At 30.9% G+C, this 18,721-nt stretch overlaps 1 pseudogene; it reads left to right on the top strand.

Moving 5' to 3' along the window:
- Positions 1-205: 205 nt before the first annotated feature.
- LOC149526578 (calcium-transporting ATPase 9, plasma membrane-type-like) lies at positions 206-17,839 on the top strand (annotated as a pseudogene).
- The last annotated feature ends 882 nt before the right edge of the window (positions 17,840-18,721 follow it).

The raw sequence follows: 18,721 nt of genomic DNA, 5'->3' as shown, positions 1-18,721 counted from the left end.
TTTTAATAATTTTAAATTTAATTGTTTAAATAAGATTAAGGTGTGTTACTTTTATTAGTTAGCAAGTAAAGATTAATTCAATTCCTTGTGGGATCGACACTCTACTCATCATTCTATTATCTTTGCAATACATATCCTTGTGTGGATAATAAATTGAACAACACATACAGCCTTGAAGCGTGAGATAAAAAAAGATGAGGACGCAATGAAAGAAGGACCTTCAGTCACTGTAGTTGGAGATCCAGCAAGAGATGTTGTTACAAATACAATCAATGAAACTGGAGATCTAGTGAAAGATGCAAATGTAGTCAATGCAGATGGAGATCAAAGGGAGATGCAAGGGTTGGAGGACCAGATTATATGTCGACTGCTTGACCATCTTGAGGTATAAGCTTCTAGGTTTTTTTCATTACTTAACTTATAGCATTTAGGATCTGTTTGATGTTTTAATGGGTTTAATTTTTATCACTGTGAAAAGTCTATCTATTGGTCAATAGAATGGTGCGTGTAATGAAAAGGCGATGCTCACGGGGTTAATCTTGATGAGCCAACTAATATTAATGAGCCAATTGGTTCGACTCAAAGCTCACCTCCTCCTAGCTTATACACAAGTCCTCTTCAAAGCTCAACTTTGATTAAGGCCCCACATCTTAGTCGTAGCCCAACTCTGCCTGAGGCCTTATAATATGCTCAAAACACACTTTCTTCAAAGGCTCCACCATTTCCTGTTGTACAAGTAGAAAATATGGATTCTTGACTCATATTTCTACATGAATATATTATAATGAGCTTTAATTATTAAAATACTTGTTAAGGGTTTTAGTTCATGGCATCTAACTATTAAACGTAACTTAATTGATAGTTGATTTTGCTTTCGCCATGTAGTGAAATAGACTCGCAACGCTCTAATCAGAAATTCAAGCCGACGAAGGTGGTTCTACCTAAACATCTATTTAATTATATGAGGGGTCAGAGTCCACCGTGGGGGACGCCATGGCATGAGGTAAACTTGATTTTGGTGTCGTGCCATTTTGATGGCCACTAGGTTCTAGTGCATATGATGAAATGGGTTATAATGCTAGGGGACTCATCATATGGTCATTTGGATGCAATTTCAACCAGATTGAGTAAAGAGTATATGTGTCCCTTAACCACATTGTTTCCCATTATATGCCATCAGTCCAGGTACTTCGACTACATGCGTTGTAAAAAAGACCTTGGACGCAGATGAGTTGGCAATTAAATAGTGAAACCCCAGTATAAGAAGATAAGAACACTTGTAAGGATTGGGTAATTGTTGCTATAGAGTGGCTGATCAATACAGACGACCAAACCCTGAGGAATGACACTAGTGAAGGCTTGAGGAAATATATGCATTAAAGATATTTGCTAATAGTGTTGAGACTTAAGTTTGTAACTTTGTTTATATTTTTGATTCAGACTTAAGTTTGTAAAGTAACTTTATTTATTATTGCTATTAATTATTTTCTTATTCACATAAAATATTAAAATTGTATACACTAATTGAACAAGCCTACAAGTTTTTTTCTTTTTTACATATTACATATTTCTCTTGCTTGAGATGGAACATTGAATTTGGATCAATTCGAGCTATCAATTAATGTTTCAAGTTTGGAAGATGTCATCAACATCTCAAAGCTTTAAGCAATATTATTTATCCTAATAAATCATTAAAGTGTTGATTCAAAAACCCCACTGCAACAACTTAAGCTATCGAAGTTAATAAAATTTATTGAAAATAAGAAAAGACTTTGGGTGGTAAGAGACATGTAATGGTCTGACAAACTTTAAATTATATTATGAAAAATTACTCTTTGTTCTATTACATGTCTCAATTATATCTATTTCACCTGACATGATAAAAATTTATTAATTTTATTCTAATCACAGCTTAATAGATATACAATTGACTTGGGATACTTCTAATGACCAGAACTTGGAATTAACGTGCAGGGATGCTTTTAATGATCAGAACGTGGGATTAAAGTACTATTGACTTGGGATGCTTCTAAGGACCAAAACTACTTTAACTAGTTAAGGGAATTTTTATCTAATTAACAATTCACTGTCTTAGACCTATCACTTCCACATAGAATTGCTCTTATTACTTAAAAAGGGCCTTAGCTGATCAATGCAAATTTTATCTCATTTCTAAACCTTCTCTAACTGGTTGATAAGGCATTATGTGACTGGTTGATAGGCACTATGAGACTTAGACATTGTGTGATAATTTTTTGAGCATTGCATGACTAGTTAATAGAGTATTACGTGACTGATTGATAGGCATTGCGAGACTTAGGTATTACATGACAATCTTTAGGCATTGCGTGAGTAGTTGATAAGGCATTGTAAGACTGGTTGATAGGCATTTCAAGACTTAGGCATTGCGTGACAATCTTTTAGGCATCACATGACTAGTTGATAAGACATTGCATGACCGGTTGATAAGCATTGTGTAACTTAGGCATTACGTAAATGGTTTTTAATCATTGCGTGACCAATTGATAAGGCATTACATGACTGGTTGATAGGCATTGCGAGACTAGTTTGTAGGAAGCATGGTAAGGCAATTTAAATGAACATTTATCAATAGATTCTACCAACTATCTATAGATGATCACCCGAGAACTTTACAAAGCAAAAAAGCCCATAAACTATCGATAGATTCGTGGAATCTATCGATAAATAGCCAAACGAAATTACCTTAAACCAAAGTGAGAAACATCTATCGATAAATCCATGGAATCTATCGATAGATCCATAGAATCTATCAATAGATGGTCAAACAAGAAAAAGCTAAGGCACAATTTATCGATAAATGAGGACTTGATACAAAAAATAAATTATCCTCAAAAATTGATAGATACGAGGAGCTATTGATAGATGACCACCCGAGGCTATGTATTTGCATGCAATCTATCAAAATATGTGGCCATCTATTAATAGATGCTTTTTTTTAAACGTTTCTCCTACTTCATTTCTCTCAAACCCGTGACTTTTTTCTCTCCTAAATCCTTTTAACTTAACCTCATCTTTCTTGATTTTTCATCCGATTAAAGTGATCTTCCCCTTTTTTCAACCTCTTACCTCTAATCTTTCATTGAATCTGTTCCAAAATCCTTTCAAATTTCTTGTTCATAATTCCTAAACTTTCAATTATTTCTCTTTCTGATTCTTACCTTTTCGTTGCGATTTACAACAAAGTTGTCCGATTAATCCTTCTAATCCATAATCTTAACCTTTCCACTAAATCTTTCATCCTAAATCCCTCATATTTCCTTAAACTCCACCATAAGTCAAAGGGGGCATCAAAGAAGATCTTTGATTCCTATTCAACATTAAATTCAATCATCGAATTGATCTCACCATATTCATTATGGATGACATGTTTCACACTATCCAAGGGGGCATCAAAAACCTCTTTTATGGTATGTTGGTGAGTGAGATAATTGACTACCCTTTTATTGACACTTAGTGTAATCCACTCGTCCCATGTCTTATTCAACCCTATTGATGAGCACATAGTTAAGAAGCTAGGTTTTGAGTTTAAGAATGGCAATTAGGTGAGGAAGGGTGTCGTAGATCTTCCGCTCTTTAATGATGAAGGTCTTGAAGGCCATGAAGGGAATGAAGGGGAATTAAGTGCTTATCTTGCTAGCCCATCCATTGCTCAACCAAATGCCTCACCTATGTCTACTGCCTTTGACATTAAGCATGCCTTCACTCATTTTCTCTCATACATGGATACCATGGACTCATGCTTGACTACACATATATGTTTTTGAAGCGCAAAGTCGTGAGATTTTGCCTAATAAGACTTAGAGGTTGATTTTTGTTCCTGCTCTCCAATGCCACAGTGAACTGTCATAGGAAACATATCTTCAACGCAATTTTGGATTGCTTCGTTGGATATTCTTAGCTTGTTTTTCATATTTAATTCAGATGTTTGTTCAATTTGTTTTGTAGATATTTACTTTATGTTCTCAGATATTGTTGAGATCTTGACTAGTTATTGTTTCAATCATGAATATTGTTGCCATTTTTCTTGTTTAATGTTCAATTGATGGATATTGTTGGATTTTGTTGCATTCTTTAATGTTGACCTTGATGATCAGCTACATATATTTCCTTTGTTACTATTTTGCTTCTATCTGTTATTCACTTCTATCCCTTTCACATTCACACACATTCAATAGATCAAGAAGACAATAGGTGTATTATAATTTTTGCGACAAATGTGAAGTCTGAAGAGCATAGAGAAGGCAGATGTTTTACTGTGCTGAGACAATCATGTTAGTCATTGGAATTCAACTACTTTACTGGATAGGAACATTTTGCATGGAACATTATGCATGGACATGCCAAAATCATTTAGTTGTTTCCTACTTCGTAACATTTATGAACATAAAGATTAAAAACATGAAATAAGCACTCAATTCATAGAAAGTAATTAACAATGATGTTACACATTTAATCTATCAAAGGCAATGGACCATACATACTAAGATAACAATCATGTTCATATACAATTATCAAAGTATCATAACAAGGGTATTTTGACTCCATTAATTAATCAACATACAAAATCATGGTATATAGGATACACTTCATTTTGAGGAGCTACTATCTTCATCCACGAGACCCCATATGTTCTCAGAGTTTGTCATTCGCATTGGACAACCATTTCGTGTGTGCCCGCGTTGTCTATAAGTTGAACAAGCTTTTAATTATCGTTGTCATTAAGGACTAGAAAATGGTGTCGAATTTGTCGATAGAATTGCAAACGATGTTAGGCAATTTTGTCTATTACGACCGTAACTCTTACATTGTGAACATCTCCATCGTCTACTACCTTCGTCAATTGATGAAATATTTTTCCTCCTGGTTTTCCCACTTGACCTCACCAAAATGGTGGCAAAATGACAATTTGTTACACATTGAAGGGTATTTCTTAGTCAGTAGGATGACAAGCAGGGCATATAAGAACAACATGACCTTTCATTTAGGAGCAAGTCTTGTAGTAGTTCAAGCAAAATTCAATGGTTGCATGTTTGCACTTATTGCGAAGATAATGAACTCACAGTTGAGGAGCCATGTAAAAGTTCAATTCATTACAAAGTAAAGAAGAAACATGGATATTCATACCTTATTGTTGCCATGGCATGGTTGTAGGGGAGTAGATTAGTTTGGAACTCTCCACATAAACACATCTTGGTGGACAGGTTTGCTACTTTATCCTTACTCTTGCCTATAACTTGAAACTCCATCGATCAATTGCTTGTGTAGAAAAGTGACATGGTTCATTGAACCTTGTGTTCAACAAATCGGGAGCCTAAGGGTTAAAGGGCGTGGTCAAATCGAGGAACTTTTTGTGTCATTCATGGAACCAATGCTCAAAAATTCCTCTAATGCACTCGATTAAGACAGTGATTAGCATTCATCTTGCCTGCCTCAGACACAAGTTAATACATTTTTTAATGCTCGATCTCCTGAATTTGTAGCGTTTTACAAGTGACCATGCAGGTGCCCATCTCTCAAGGCATAATTTTATAAGTGGTCCTAAACATTCTTACAAATTTGGTTTAATTGATTCATATGCTTGTTGAAATCAACTCCCCTGTAGTAGTTGGCTGCAATGGTGAAAATTGTTTCAACGTCTTTGTACTTGAACTTGTTTTTTACGTTTTTTTCCTAAGTGGTAATTGCAATGTATTATCTTAAAAATTATTATAGTTTTAATTATGATAAAATGATCAAATTTGCTTGAACATTATTTGAGTGATTCTTGACAAGTTCTAAAGTGATTTAATGCATACATAGTTACAAGCTTGAGTCTTGAAGTTATTGAACTACATCTATAAGCTTGAATGACTTAGGTGTATGAGTGCTTATGATTCCCATTTATTAAAATCTAATTCACAGATTAAAGGAAAATCTAGATGCACTCATTAAGGGGAAGTTTTGAGTATCTTTTTTAATGATGACAAAAAAAGAGAAAAGAAAGACTAACTTAAATAGAGTTTAATAGGTCTTCATGTTTAATATATGTGTGTGATGCTTAGTTATGGTTTTGTTGATTATTATGTGCTAGTTTTATGGATATTCAATATATCTTGCTTAACTACAGTGGATATTGTATATCTTGTTTAGTTACAGTGGATATTATAAATACTTTATTATAAATCTTCAAAAAAAAATTAGATGCATTAACTAAGGGAGAGCAACTCTTTATACATAAAGATTTAAAGCATTCATATTAAACATAGACATTTCACTCTTAATGTAGGAGTTGCACTCTTAATGTAGGAGCATTTTGTCATCATCAAAAATAAGAGAGAAAGAATATTAAGTCCATGTGTTTTGATGATAACAAAACATTCCTTATCATTGGTGTCTAATTATATTATTTAAGTATGCAGGATAAATCTTAAATTCATTAATATATTTGGTATTTGAAAGCAAGTCAAGATACTTGTTCAGTTACAAGATGGGTTAATTTGTTAAACAAGCAAACAAGAAAGAGCTTTAATGAAGACAGATTAGTCATAATCGATTAATACAAATCCTTAATAAATTAAAGCAATTCTGGATGTTACACTAAAGACAAACAGAAAAGTCTTAACTAGTTAACATAAGGTTTAATTAGCTGGTGCTGGTGTAGAACAAAAACCTTTTAATTGATTAAAGGAAATGAGTTAATTGGTTAAAGGTCAAAGTTAAAGTATCAAGAAAAACCAAATTTCAAATTCAAATATTGATGACCATCAAAGGAATCAAACTAAGAGATTTAAAGTTGAATAACTTTTAATTGGTTGGAGCCCATTTTAATCAATTAAGGATGAATGGAGAGAAGCTTCAATCAATTGAAAGAAGTATTAATCTATTGAAAGGAGGCTAGCTAAAAATAGTGCTTGAAGGTACTTGAAAACAGAAAGTTATTAATTAGTTAAAACTATCGCTAATAGGTTAACACAGAGAAGTATAGTGCAAGTCAGAAAAGACTTAATCGATTAAAGCTTGCATTTAACCAATTAATGAAACACTATTTGCACATTTGAATTAATCACAAAAGGACAAAATAATGGTTAAAAATAGCTAGTTTCTGTTTTCAATACTCAGAAGTGATTTTTCAAGTATTTAAAGCCTCTCCAATAGTCAAATATGATATAGAGAAGATATCTAAAGTGATTTTGAGCTTAAAAGACCAAAAACAGTCTCTTTACATTTGTATTTCACTTCCATCCTTTGTAAAAGTGTTGAGCTTAACTTTGTACATCTTAGATCAACTAGGTGATCAATTATACTTCATCTTTTCTTTATTTCTTAATTACTTATAGTGTGCGAGGCACTTTAAAGGGTAGATTAAACTTGGGTCAGCGTAGTTGTTTTTATGGGTTCTAACTTAGAGTTAGAAAAGTTAGTTTTGGGTTTTGGTTGATTCCGGGAAAAACTATTCTTCAAGGTTACGGTTGAGCTTATGTAAAGCCATTGTAAAAGCTTAGTGGAAGCTTGGGAATTTCACTAATTTTAGTAAATTGGTTTGAAAATCCTTGATTGGGAGATTAAGGTAGTAAATGAAGGTCAAGAAGACCGAACCACTAAAAATCATTGTGCTTTATCTACTATCTTTTATTTTCCTTTCATTCTTAACTTTTAAATCACTCTTTCAACAAGCTTTAAACTTCCATTATCAAATTCCCTCAATTAGCTCTTAACTTGGAAAGAATTTTTGTGTTTTTCTGAATGTGTTATTCACCAGCTTTAGCACTTTCTTTAAGACCAACACAAAAACTGTGGTGTGTGTCATGGTACACTTTTCCCATTGCATTCTTAATGCCAAGATGTTGATAAAAAATGAACATTGTATTTTTAGGACAATCAATTGCATGATACAATTGGGTAAGAAACCACGACCATGACTCTATGTCCTCAAAGTGGCCAATGCCAAATGCAACCGGATATATTTGCTTATTCATGTCTTTGCAAATAACAATAAATAGAATATCCCTGATTTTGCCTTTCAGATATGTGGCATCAATAACAACTATAGGTCATATTACAACCCTGAACCCCTAGATAAAAGGTCTGTGCAGCCCGAAGCAATATTTGCATTGTTATGCTTGATTGATAGCCATAATTGTAATTGTTTTAGGATTTTTCATGTTCCAATATATTGAAATACGAGGGTCGAAGTTGTAATGACTTCTCTAGGAATCGAAAACAAGAATCTTTGCATACTTCTTTGCTTACCAGGGTTTACCATACAAGAATAGTAATCTCTACTTGCGATTCATCCCTTCCATTATGTCTTTAGGTCTTAATGGTGTTACATTATTTCCTTACACCTTGAGGGACATAAGTTCACCAATTAACTCCACGCTCACTGTTCAGTACCCACCTTGCAAACCATCAATGGTACACATGTGTACCTTATGGAACATGCAAACTTGACAATAATTTCCATAAAGAAACTTTATTGCTCGCACAGCGAACTTGTATGCCTTGTCCTTACAAATAACCTCAAAATGAGCGTGACAGGACTTTTTAACTCTAATCTTGAAATGCTCTTTTAGTGCCAACATGTTTAAAGCTCATTTTAATTCAATCTTGAAGGGAAACACTTTTCCTTGATATAAGCAATCATCGCTTGATCTTGACTCCTCGATGGCAACTATTTGAAAGGAGATCATATCTACACCCAAAATGATCCATTGATGAGATCCCCCCACTTTTACCTTCTCTTGATCACTATTATCATGAGAACGAATCCATTGTCATCAGAGATGAGGTTGTTGTAAATAGGGTCATCGCACTCACCATCTTCTAAGACAACAATTGTGGCATGTTCTGTATTGTCATTATGCCCGCCAACATAATCATCATCATTCCAATCAGAAGTGTCATATTCTACACAATCATCGTGCATCTAATTAAATGCATTGTCATCACTCGTAGTTGTCATAGTGTCATTGAAGAATAACAATGGACCCATTGTAGTCGTAGGCAACGATTGCATTTGTTGGCAAGAATGAAGTATTTGGTTTGATGCACATTCTAATTTGAATTGTGCAAACATCATTTGCAAACACCTCATGTGCGTAACAGGCTACTCAAACTCATGTGCATATATCGATGATGATTGTCATTGTTGTTAGTTAGGGACTGTGTGGCGTGATATGTTTGAAGTAGTGTAAATCTAATTTAGGTGATTATTATGTTGGATAACTTGTTCATGTGGCATAACATTTGTATGTCATTCCTTAATAGTCATAAACACTACAATTACCCTCTCATCTAGTAAAATACTTGCTAAATCTTCATCGTCTCAAATAACTAGTGTAGCATGACTCAGTAATGCATGTAGCTCTATTTCTTGATTCTGTGAGTTTACCCTAACAACATCTTCAACTAGCTTCATCAGGCTCGAAAACAACAAATCACTCTCAACACCCTTCATAAGCTTGTAAGTGTCATCGACCCAATAACCATCGTATGCAATCATAAGCTTTACATTTGGCATGTCGTTGAAATTTAACAGAAAATAAGTATCACAATCAATCAATTTATCAAAAACATGTCACGCAATGCCTAAAATCCAATTACACAATGCATAAAAAATCAATCATGCAATACCAAAGTCACACAATGCCTAGAAACTAGACATGCAATAACTAAAACCAGACACATAACATCTAAAAAGCAGTCACGCAATACCTAAGTCACCTTAAAAACTAGGCACGTAATGATTAAGTCACACAATGCCTACAATCTAGTCACACAATGCCTGAAATTAGTCATGTAATGCCTAAAAACCAGTCACAAAATACCTAAAACCAGTCACACAATGCCTACATCCCAAAGACACAATGCCTAAGTTCGAAAAACACAATGATTAAGTCATGCAATGCTTAAAAGCCAACCTCTTAATGCCTAAGTCAAGTAATGCCTAAAAACCAATCTCTCAATGCCTAATAACTAATTGATTTGGCTACTCACAGTCAGGTTTAAGTTGCCAAAGCTACATAGTGTTATAATTTACAGATATACCTAATCAATTTCAACTCCTTAACTTTGGGTCTCTATTTTATAAATATGAACCAATAAACCTAAAAACCCAAAACACATACCTTTATTGTCAGCTTTACTTTTTGGGATTGCGAGAGAGAGCTGACTAGTTGATAGACAGTATTCGCCAAAAGAGAGAAACAAGGATTTACATTTAAACTTTTTATCTAGATAGGGAGATTGAGAAAACCGAGACCATTTAATTTGTCTAAAATTGTTTAAAGGGTATTATTGTTAAGTCATATCAAAATTTAGGTAAAAACAATTAAAATTGTATTGAGGGATATTTTTGAATTAGGCTTATGAGAAGGATTATTTCTCATAATTTCTTCTTTTTTTTGTTTTTTTTATCTTCTTCTGCTTCTTTTGCTACTTGCTATCTAAAAGCTCCATGTCAAATAATGCAATTAATCTCTATACTTTATAAAAAAGTGAATCTAGTCTTTATACAATAAATTGAATTTTGTATTTTTCTAATTTGTTAATTTTACTCTAAACCCTAACAACTAATTTGACGTTTTGATCCAACAGACATAACCTTAATTGAGATGGCATGGTATTTTCTTAATGATATGACATTGACTATGTGTTAACATAGTATTAATTAGATTGACAACAAATTTATGCTAACATGGCTACCAATGGACAAAACATTGCAAATTTTAATCTAAAACACCTTGATTCTATAGTAACCGATATTAACAAAAAGATTAAGGCAAAAAAAAAAGATTAGCAATTGAATTGGAAAATGAAGAATCTTGTTTGGTTTTGAATCAAGATTGAAGATTTGACTTTTTAGTAAAAAAATTTCGTTGCAATGATTAAAATTTTTTATTTTGTGTTTAAAATTAATGGGCTCTCTTTTGGCAAGCAAAGATTAAATATTCAACATGAGAGAGAATCAAATAAAAGAAAAATAATCAAGAGAGGAAATCGACGGCATAGATTGAATTTTTGATAAGTTGGTCCAAAAAATATGTTGTAATTTGACGTATTTGATGTAAAAATTGGTGTTTTTGGCTCCAAATTTGTTTTGTCTATCACTTACATTTTTTTATTTTGTATTTATTATCTTTGTCTGTTGTGTGTTGCAAGAAGTTCAGATAAATGTTGTGATAGCAAACTAAATTGATTTTAAATTGTTATGCTTACATTTTTTATTAAAAAAAAATAACTTTACATACAATTATTTCTATTTTTTCTTTTCATGTTTATAGTAATTTTAGTTTTTTATATTTTTTCTTTTAACCTTTACTTAAATAATAAAACTATTCATTATTCCATTCCAGATGTGCATAAGACTAACAATGGGAATGAGTAATTCATAACTGAATGCCTTATATTACTCAACTTGATTGAGTGGGATTTGGATACCTTATAATTAAGTTTAAGTAGAATTTGGATAGTAAAATTACCACTTATTTTATGTTCAAGTAGGTTCGAATAGTGGTTTTAAAAAACTCATTTCCCAAACTCAATTATATATAATGATTTTTAATTATTAAATTTTCATTTTACATTATTTTTGTTTATAAATTATTTATAATTTAGTTTATACTTGCCAAAATTCATCTAAAATATGATTTTAAACTTTAATTTATTTTTAAAATTAATTATTAAATTTAATTTAATTTTCATTATAATATACATTTTTTTTTTTCATTTCCAGTTCAAGATTTTTGGAAGGAATCAAGTTCGAATATTAAGTATTGATTTTGAATCGAGTTCAGATAAACAAATGAAATAATAAATTTTAATCAAATTCGGATCTTCTATTTTTTAAAGGGTACCCATTGCCGTCCTTATGCATAACTAGTATTTTTAAAATATTTTCCCATGCCTTACTAAGCAAAATTTTTTATTTACATAATTTTTTATTTTGGAAAATATTTTATTTTTTGTATCTTAATACATGCTAATATTAATATAATCCTATTTTGTTAATTATGATGATTCTAATAACAAAAAAAATTAAATTTAGAAAATGTAATATATTTAAAGTAATTATTCGTAAGCTACATAATTTATATATTAAAATTATTAAAATAAAAATGAATATTTTATTGAAAGTCAAAATAACATGAATATTAATTACAGTTTTTGAAATTTTCTTAATTTAAATGTTGAAATTTTGCAAATTATCTTTAATTTTAATTACTACTTTTTTATATTATGCCTTTATAATTATTTATAATTAATCCACCTTGTGAAAATAATTTTGGTAAGTCATTATTAACTTAAATCAATTAATTGTTTCATTTTTTATGCTTATCCCTTTTTAAAAGTAATTCATAAATTTACTTCATTCAAAAACAAAAAATTACGTAAATAAAATGGTAAAATACACTTACCCCTAACTTTTTTGCCATAATTGCACACAAGTCTATTAGTATTCAAAATAAACAACTAGCCCTAAACATGTAAACGATATTAACACATAAACGAGAAATGTCTAAAATACCTTTCTTTTTTCTCCACTCTTTTCCATTCTCTCAAATTAGTTGACGACGTTCCCTTACACCGACCAGTCACCCCATGATCGGATCTAGCCATGGAATGCCTGATCCGATTGGATCTCCCCACAACATATACCAATTTTATTAATTTTCACTTTTTTGCAAGATTTTGAAAGGCTGCTATTAATGAAATCGTTACAAATAGCCTACATTGTGTTGCCCTTGCATATAGATTGTGTGGAAAAGAAGAAATTCCTACTGATGAAAAGAGCTTTAATTGATGGTCTTACTTGAAAATAACCTCGTTTTGCTTGCTGTAAAGGGGTTTTATGTGAACAGGAGTAACCTCATCTTGCTTGCTGTAAAGGGGTTTTATGTGAACAGGAGAAGAAGCGTAGCAAACAAGTAAAAAAGTATGTACCAAAAACCACAGAGAGGAAGATTGGAGCAATTCATGAAGTACTGAATGTTGTGGTAAGTAGAAAAGAATATTTGAATAGTAGAATAATAATTGAGAAGTAAAGAATAAGAAAGTAGTAGAATAACCGTATTGCAAGAGTAGTAGAGTAAGAGTGAGAATAAATAGAGAATAGGCGAATGGTAGAATGAAGGTGAAGAGCACTAAGTAGAATAGGGCTAGAGAGAAAAGCTTTGGGTGAGAATGTTTAAGCTTTGCCCCCCAAAAGAGAAAGTGACTCAAATGAATTGTGAGGGCTTTATATATAGTGCTAGAAGTAGCGATTACTCAAAGAAAGGCTTTAATGCGTGTAATGAATGACATTACTATGAAGAGCTTCAATATGACTAATCATTACTGTAACCCATTATATGGATATTAAAATAATGAGTTTATTGCATATAATGAGTAATAGTTAGAAATTCATTTTGTGACCATTAAAGTAATTAGGTGTAATAAGACTTATTCTCGAATAGAAGGTAATAAAGAATAGGTATATATGAAAAGCGATACGAGAACAAGTTAAGGAAAAAAAAAGGTGTATGTGAATAGGCACAAGAGAATAAGTGTATGTGAACAAGTATAAGAGAACAAGACAAAAGGAGGAAACACTTGTATTTTAGGAAAAAGTTAAGAGGAATACCTTTTAACTACTTCCATATTTGAGCCATTAAACCAAACTCTTTAGAATATCCCAAGATGAAAGTAACTCATGAATCCTGTCACTACCATTTATGTGAAGTGGCTATTCCATACGAAGTAGTTACTCTACTTGTATTAGTTGTTTCATGTGAAATAGTGCTACACTTGTTTTAATTGTTCCGCATGAAGTAGTGCTTCACTTATTCTAATTCTTCTACATAAAACAATGGTTCACTTATTTTAGTTATTCTTATTATTCTATGTATAGCATTACATTGTAAAACAACTCTTAAAGAGAATAGGTAGTAACCAAAATCAACTATCTACACTTGTTATAATTGGTATAAATGTACACATCTTTTTTAGTTATAGTATGAATATCCATTATTGGTATTTTACCAATGGTGTTTGTACACAATTGATTATTTTCTATTAATAGCCTATCTAACTTTCACTAGGGACTTTATGTTTGATATCTAGAAATGAATTTATGCAAAGCATCACTAAATGGCAACATAAACCTTGTGTCAAAGATTGAAACAACTCCTCTTTCCCTTTTTGAGTGTGAATTTTTTAATGAGATATATCACTAAACAAAGTCTTTCATGCACCGATATGCAAGCTTGTCGATCTGTCATTAGAAACAAAGTCATTGTTTGAAGTTTATTTAGGTAAATTAATTCTAACAAAGAAAAAAAAACAAAAAAAAATTGAAAATGGTGTATTTAACCTTCATACCATGGCATTTTTCCCTATTTTCCCCCCATTTTATAACATTATAATGCCATTATTTATGTGCATGTTAGAATTTAAGAGTGCCATTAACGCTCATTTTATTATGTGTACTTTATGCCGCACAATGATTGATTGCTTCTTTTATCTTCTAATCATTGAATATGTTCTTGCCACTAACTTTTAATAATAAAAAAGAAAACCATTGTTGAGATTTTGGTGAGTGCAAAGAATTTAGTGAGCCATCAATGGTTTTATTATGGTAAGAAAAGAAATCTTACATTTCCTTCACAAAGACCCTCAAATTTGATGAGAAATATGCCAAAAAATAAATGGTGTGCTGTTGTATTAAATTATAATTATTTATTGAAAAAAAGTGGTCTCTTTATATGCATAAAAGAAGAAAAGTTTTTTTTTTTATAAAGTTGAACTATGGTTTTCTATTTCTTTATAGTTATTAGTTTGGATGCATTGTTCGAATCCGAATATAATTTTTAGTGCCAAAATTCTAGACTTCTTGTGTTTTGCCTATGTAGATATTGAGTTTAGAAGCTTTCCATATTTTTTGAATTGAATTTGCAATTGAGCAAAAGCAGTCCCTTGAGGTCTTTTCCCAGTTTTCTTCAATTATTTTAATTAATCATGAATAGTTCAACTTCATTGTGAACTAGATTTCTCCACAATGAAATTGTTACTATTTTTAAGCTAATATAATTCTCACTTATAGGATCTTTATCGTCCAAGTGTAAAAGATATTGTGAAAATATGCATGGATGCTGGTGTTAAGGTAATTTAATGGCTTCATAAGATTAGCTTCAAAATTTATCCTATCCTAGTTGCCTAACCAAGCTACTTTATAGAGTTTCTTGTGTTGAATGGTCAAATTTTTCATCTTTTTTTAATTACTATAATTTCAAACAAATACTTGATATTTTGGAATGATAATGATTTGTGAAAAAATATCAATTTTCATATATTATAATTAAACTACCTTAAAATCACTAATGGGAACCATAAAATTATGAATCTTTAGGTATGCATGGTCATTGGAGAAAATATCCAAATAGTAAAAACAATAGCTTTGTAATGTGGGATACTTAGTTGTGTTGAAGATGCTACTGAGCTTACCGTCATTTAAAGAAGGGTGTTTCATGCCATCTTGGAAAAGAAAAAGAACAAGTGGCCAAGAAAATAACGATATCTGTTAGTTATAATTTTTTGAGTATATGCCTTTAGTTTCTGATACTTTTTCTTAAATGCCAATTACATGTTTTGTTGATTCAAACATGAAAAAATAGCTATTTTGAAGCAATGTGTAGGTAATGGGGAGATCTTCTCCAAATGACAAGCTTTTTGCTTGTTCAAGCTTTAAGTAAGGGAGGGGATGTTGTGGCTGTGATTGGAGATGGTACGAATAATGCTCCTACACTTCATGAGGTTCGTTATCTCTAAATCTTTTTTCTAAATTAACTCAGTTAGAAAATTTTTTTTTTAGTTTGATGGTGCTTTATAATGTATCTTATATTATTTACCTTATCTGCTAAGCATTGGCATAGTATATATTCATATCTTTAATATGCTTGCATTTTGCACTTTCATACTTGTTTACAACTTCCAAATTGGTATGCCTTTTCCACTCTAATTTTGGACCTACAACAATATTATAATATAAAAGTTGTGTGAATGTAAGTGATAAGTCATCAAATGTGGAAAATAGTTATAGTGCTTAGTACTAGCCGTGTGAGCTATCATGGATCAATTCTTTCACATTCAAACAACTTTGTTTGTATATGTAATAAACCCTTACTCTACCTCTGATTCTGCATGGTGACTACATCTTGTCTTCCATCCCTTCCTTTGCTTATCTACCTATTTTACGTGTTTGTTTTTTCTTTTCCATTCAATGTTGATTGCATTTTCACTTGTTTTTCGATATAAGTTTGTCTATGGGCATTCAAGGTACCAAAGTTGCAAAAAAAAGTTCAGATATCATTATTTCAAATGATAATTTTTCTTCTATCGTGAAGGTTAGTATAGAGATTGCATGCTTTAATGTGGATATTATTGTTGCCTATCTTCCTCTATCCTACTATTGAAATTAAGGAAGGCTTGTATCAAATTTCTAGTTATTGATGTTGACTCCATAATTTTTTGATGATAACAAAACATTTTCATTTATTAATGCCTAACTATACTACTTGAGTGTGGAGGATAAAAGTGTATGTCACTTAATAGAATAACCATTTGGAAATAAATATCAAAACTCATCAAAATAAGAGGTCACAAAATGACTTACAAAGAGCAGCCTTTTAGTCAAATAACCAAGGGAGTTAGTCAGCTAAAATCTAAAAGTGAAGTTGACTATTCCAAAGACAGTAAGCTCATAATTGGTTAAAGTCTTACTTAACCAATTAACAAAGTCAAGCAGACTGTAAGATAGAGGAGACTTAATCGACTAAGAAATATAGTTAGCTAGCGAAAAGCTTATTGTTAGAAAATTTGAATTTAAATATATGAAGACAAACTAATGGCTAGAAAAGATTTTAAACTATTTCCAACGATCTGAAGTTGTCAACATCCATCAGAGTTGATTTTTCAAGTATAAAAAGGCATCTCTAATCGTTAAGAAGAAAATGAAATGCTTCCAAGAACAAAAAGAGACCAAAAATAGCAAAATCCTTTCAATTCTTCATGTGTTTCACTCCAATCTTCGTAATAGAGTTTAGCACCTTATCTTGTACTATTCAAATCAGGTTAGTGATTATAGGTACATCTTCATATATGTATTCCTAGATTATTTAAAATGTGCGAGACACGGGGATTATTCAAGCTTAGGTTAGGTTGGTTGTTGCTGCAAGTTCTAATTCAGCTTTAGAAAAGTTAGATTTTGGGTTTTGATTGATCTTGTGAAAAACTATTATTGAAAGTTATGGCTAAGATTGTGAAAAACCATTATAAAAGCTTGGTGGATGTTTAAGAAATGCAATGATTCTAGTGCATTGATTTGAAAATCTTTGATCGGAAGATCAAGGCAGTGGATGTAGGTCAAAGATACTGAACTATTATAAATCTTTGCACATTGTCTATCGTTTTTTATTTCTTAATTTCATTTTCCTTTAAATCATTATTCCATCTAGTTCTTAAATTTTTATCATTTACCTTTGACAAGCTCTTAATTAGAAGTTAAGTTTATCAATATTTAGAAAGTATTATTCACTTCCCCTTTAGTGCACCTAGGGACCAACAATTGAGGCTCACCTTTGTATCCTTAACATAGGTTGTTTGCTAGGGTCATTTTGTCTATGCTAATATTCAGAAGTTTATACAATTCCAACTTATAGTTAATGTTGATGCTTTTGTAATCAATGTTGTAGTAGCAATATCCTCTAGTGATGTTCCTTTAAGTTTAATGCTAGTACAATTCTTTCTCTGCCCTTCCAATGTACCTACATCTTTTTTGATTTAATTTGACTATAGTTCAAAAGTTTAGACCTTAATATATGTTCTATAATGTTTCAAAAAAACAAAAAAAAAGTTAATACCCAAAATTACCTAGACTTTTTACCTATGAAATTCGGTTCTAGTTAACTGTCCCATAGATTGATGAAAGTTACGCTTTTCACATTAGCACCATTTTATCAACATGAAGCAACATAACCCCCACAAAGAGACGGGCACGATAAAAACATAAAAGGCCCACATGTCAACAAAGTAGAAAGTCGTATGAGTTTGCTTTTATTATAGAGGTATTGATGTTAAGCTAAAATTCTATGTTACTAGAATGGCATCCCCACTTTAAGTGGGTGTCCATTCTTTTATAAAAAATAATTTTAAATTACATAATATTATAAATAAAAATAAAAATAGTAAAAAATAATTTTAAATTTGAAAACATTATAAATACTAGTAATAATAATAAATTAAAAATAATTATTTAAAAATATCAATATTTTAAAAATATTTTTCCATGTCTTACTAAATAAAATTTTTTATTTAAATAATTTTTAATTTTTGAAAACATTTAATTTTTTATATCTTAATATATGCTAATATTATTATAATCACATTTTGCTAATTACGATGACTGTAATAGTGAAATAAAATTAAAATTGAAAAAATGTAATATATTGAAAGAAATTATTGATAAGCGCATACTTTATATAATAAAATTATTAAAACAAAATAAATTTTTTTTGAAAGTAAAAATAAAATGAATATTAATTATGCTTATTAAAATTTTTTAATTTTAATGATGAAATTTTGTAAATTGTTTTCAATTTTAATTACTACTTTTTTAATCTAACACCTTTATAATTATTTAGAATTAATCCATCTTGTGAAAATAATT

This window comes from Theobroma umbraticum, unplaced genomic scaffold, assembly GCF_002168275.2.
Source record: "Theobroma umbraticum cultivar Fairchild unplaced genomic scaffold, ASM216827v3 scaffold_12.1, whole genome shotgun sequence".
In the NCBI taxonomy this organism is placed as follows: Eukaryota; Viridiplantae; Streptophyta; class Magnoliopsida; order Malvales; family Malvaceae; genus Theobroma; species Theobroma umbraticum.
This window is presented reverse-complemented; position numbering and strand designations above follow the sequence as displayed.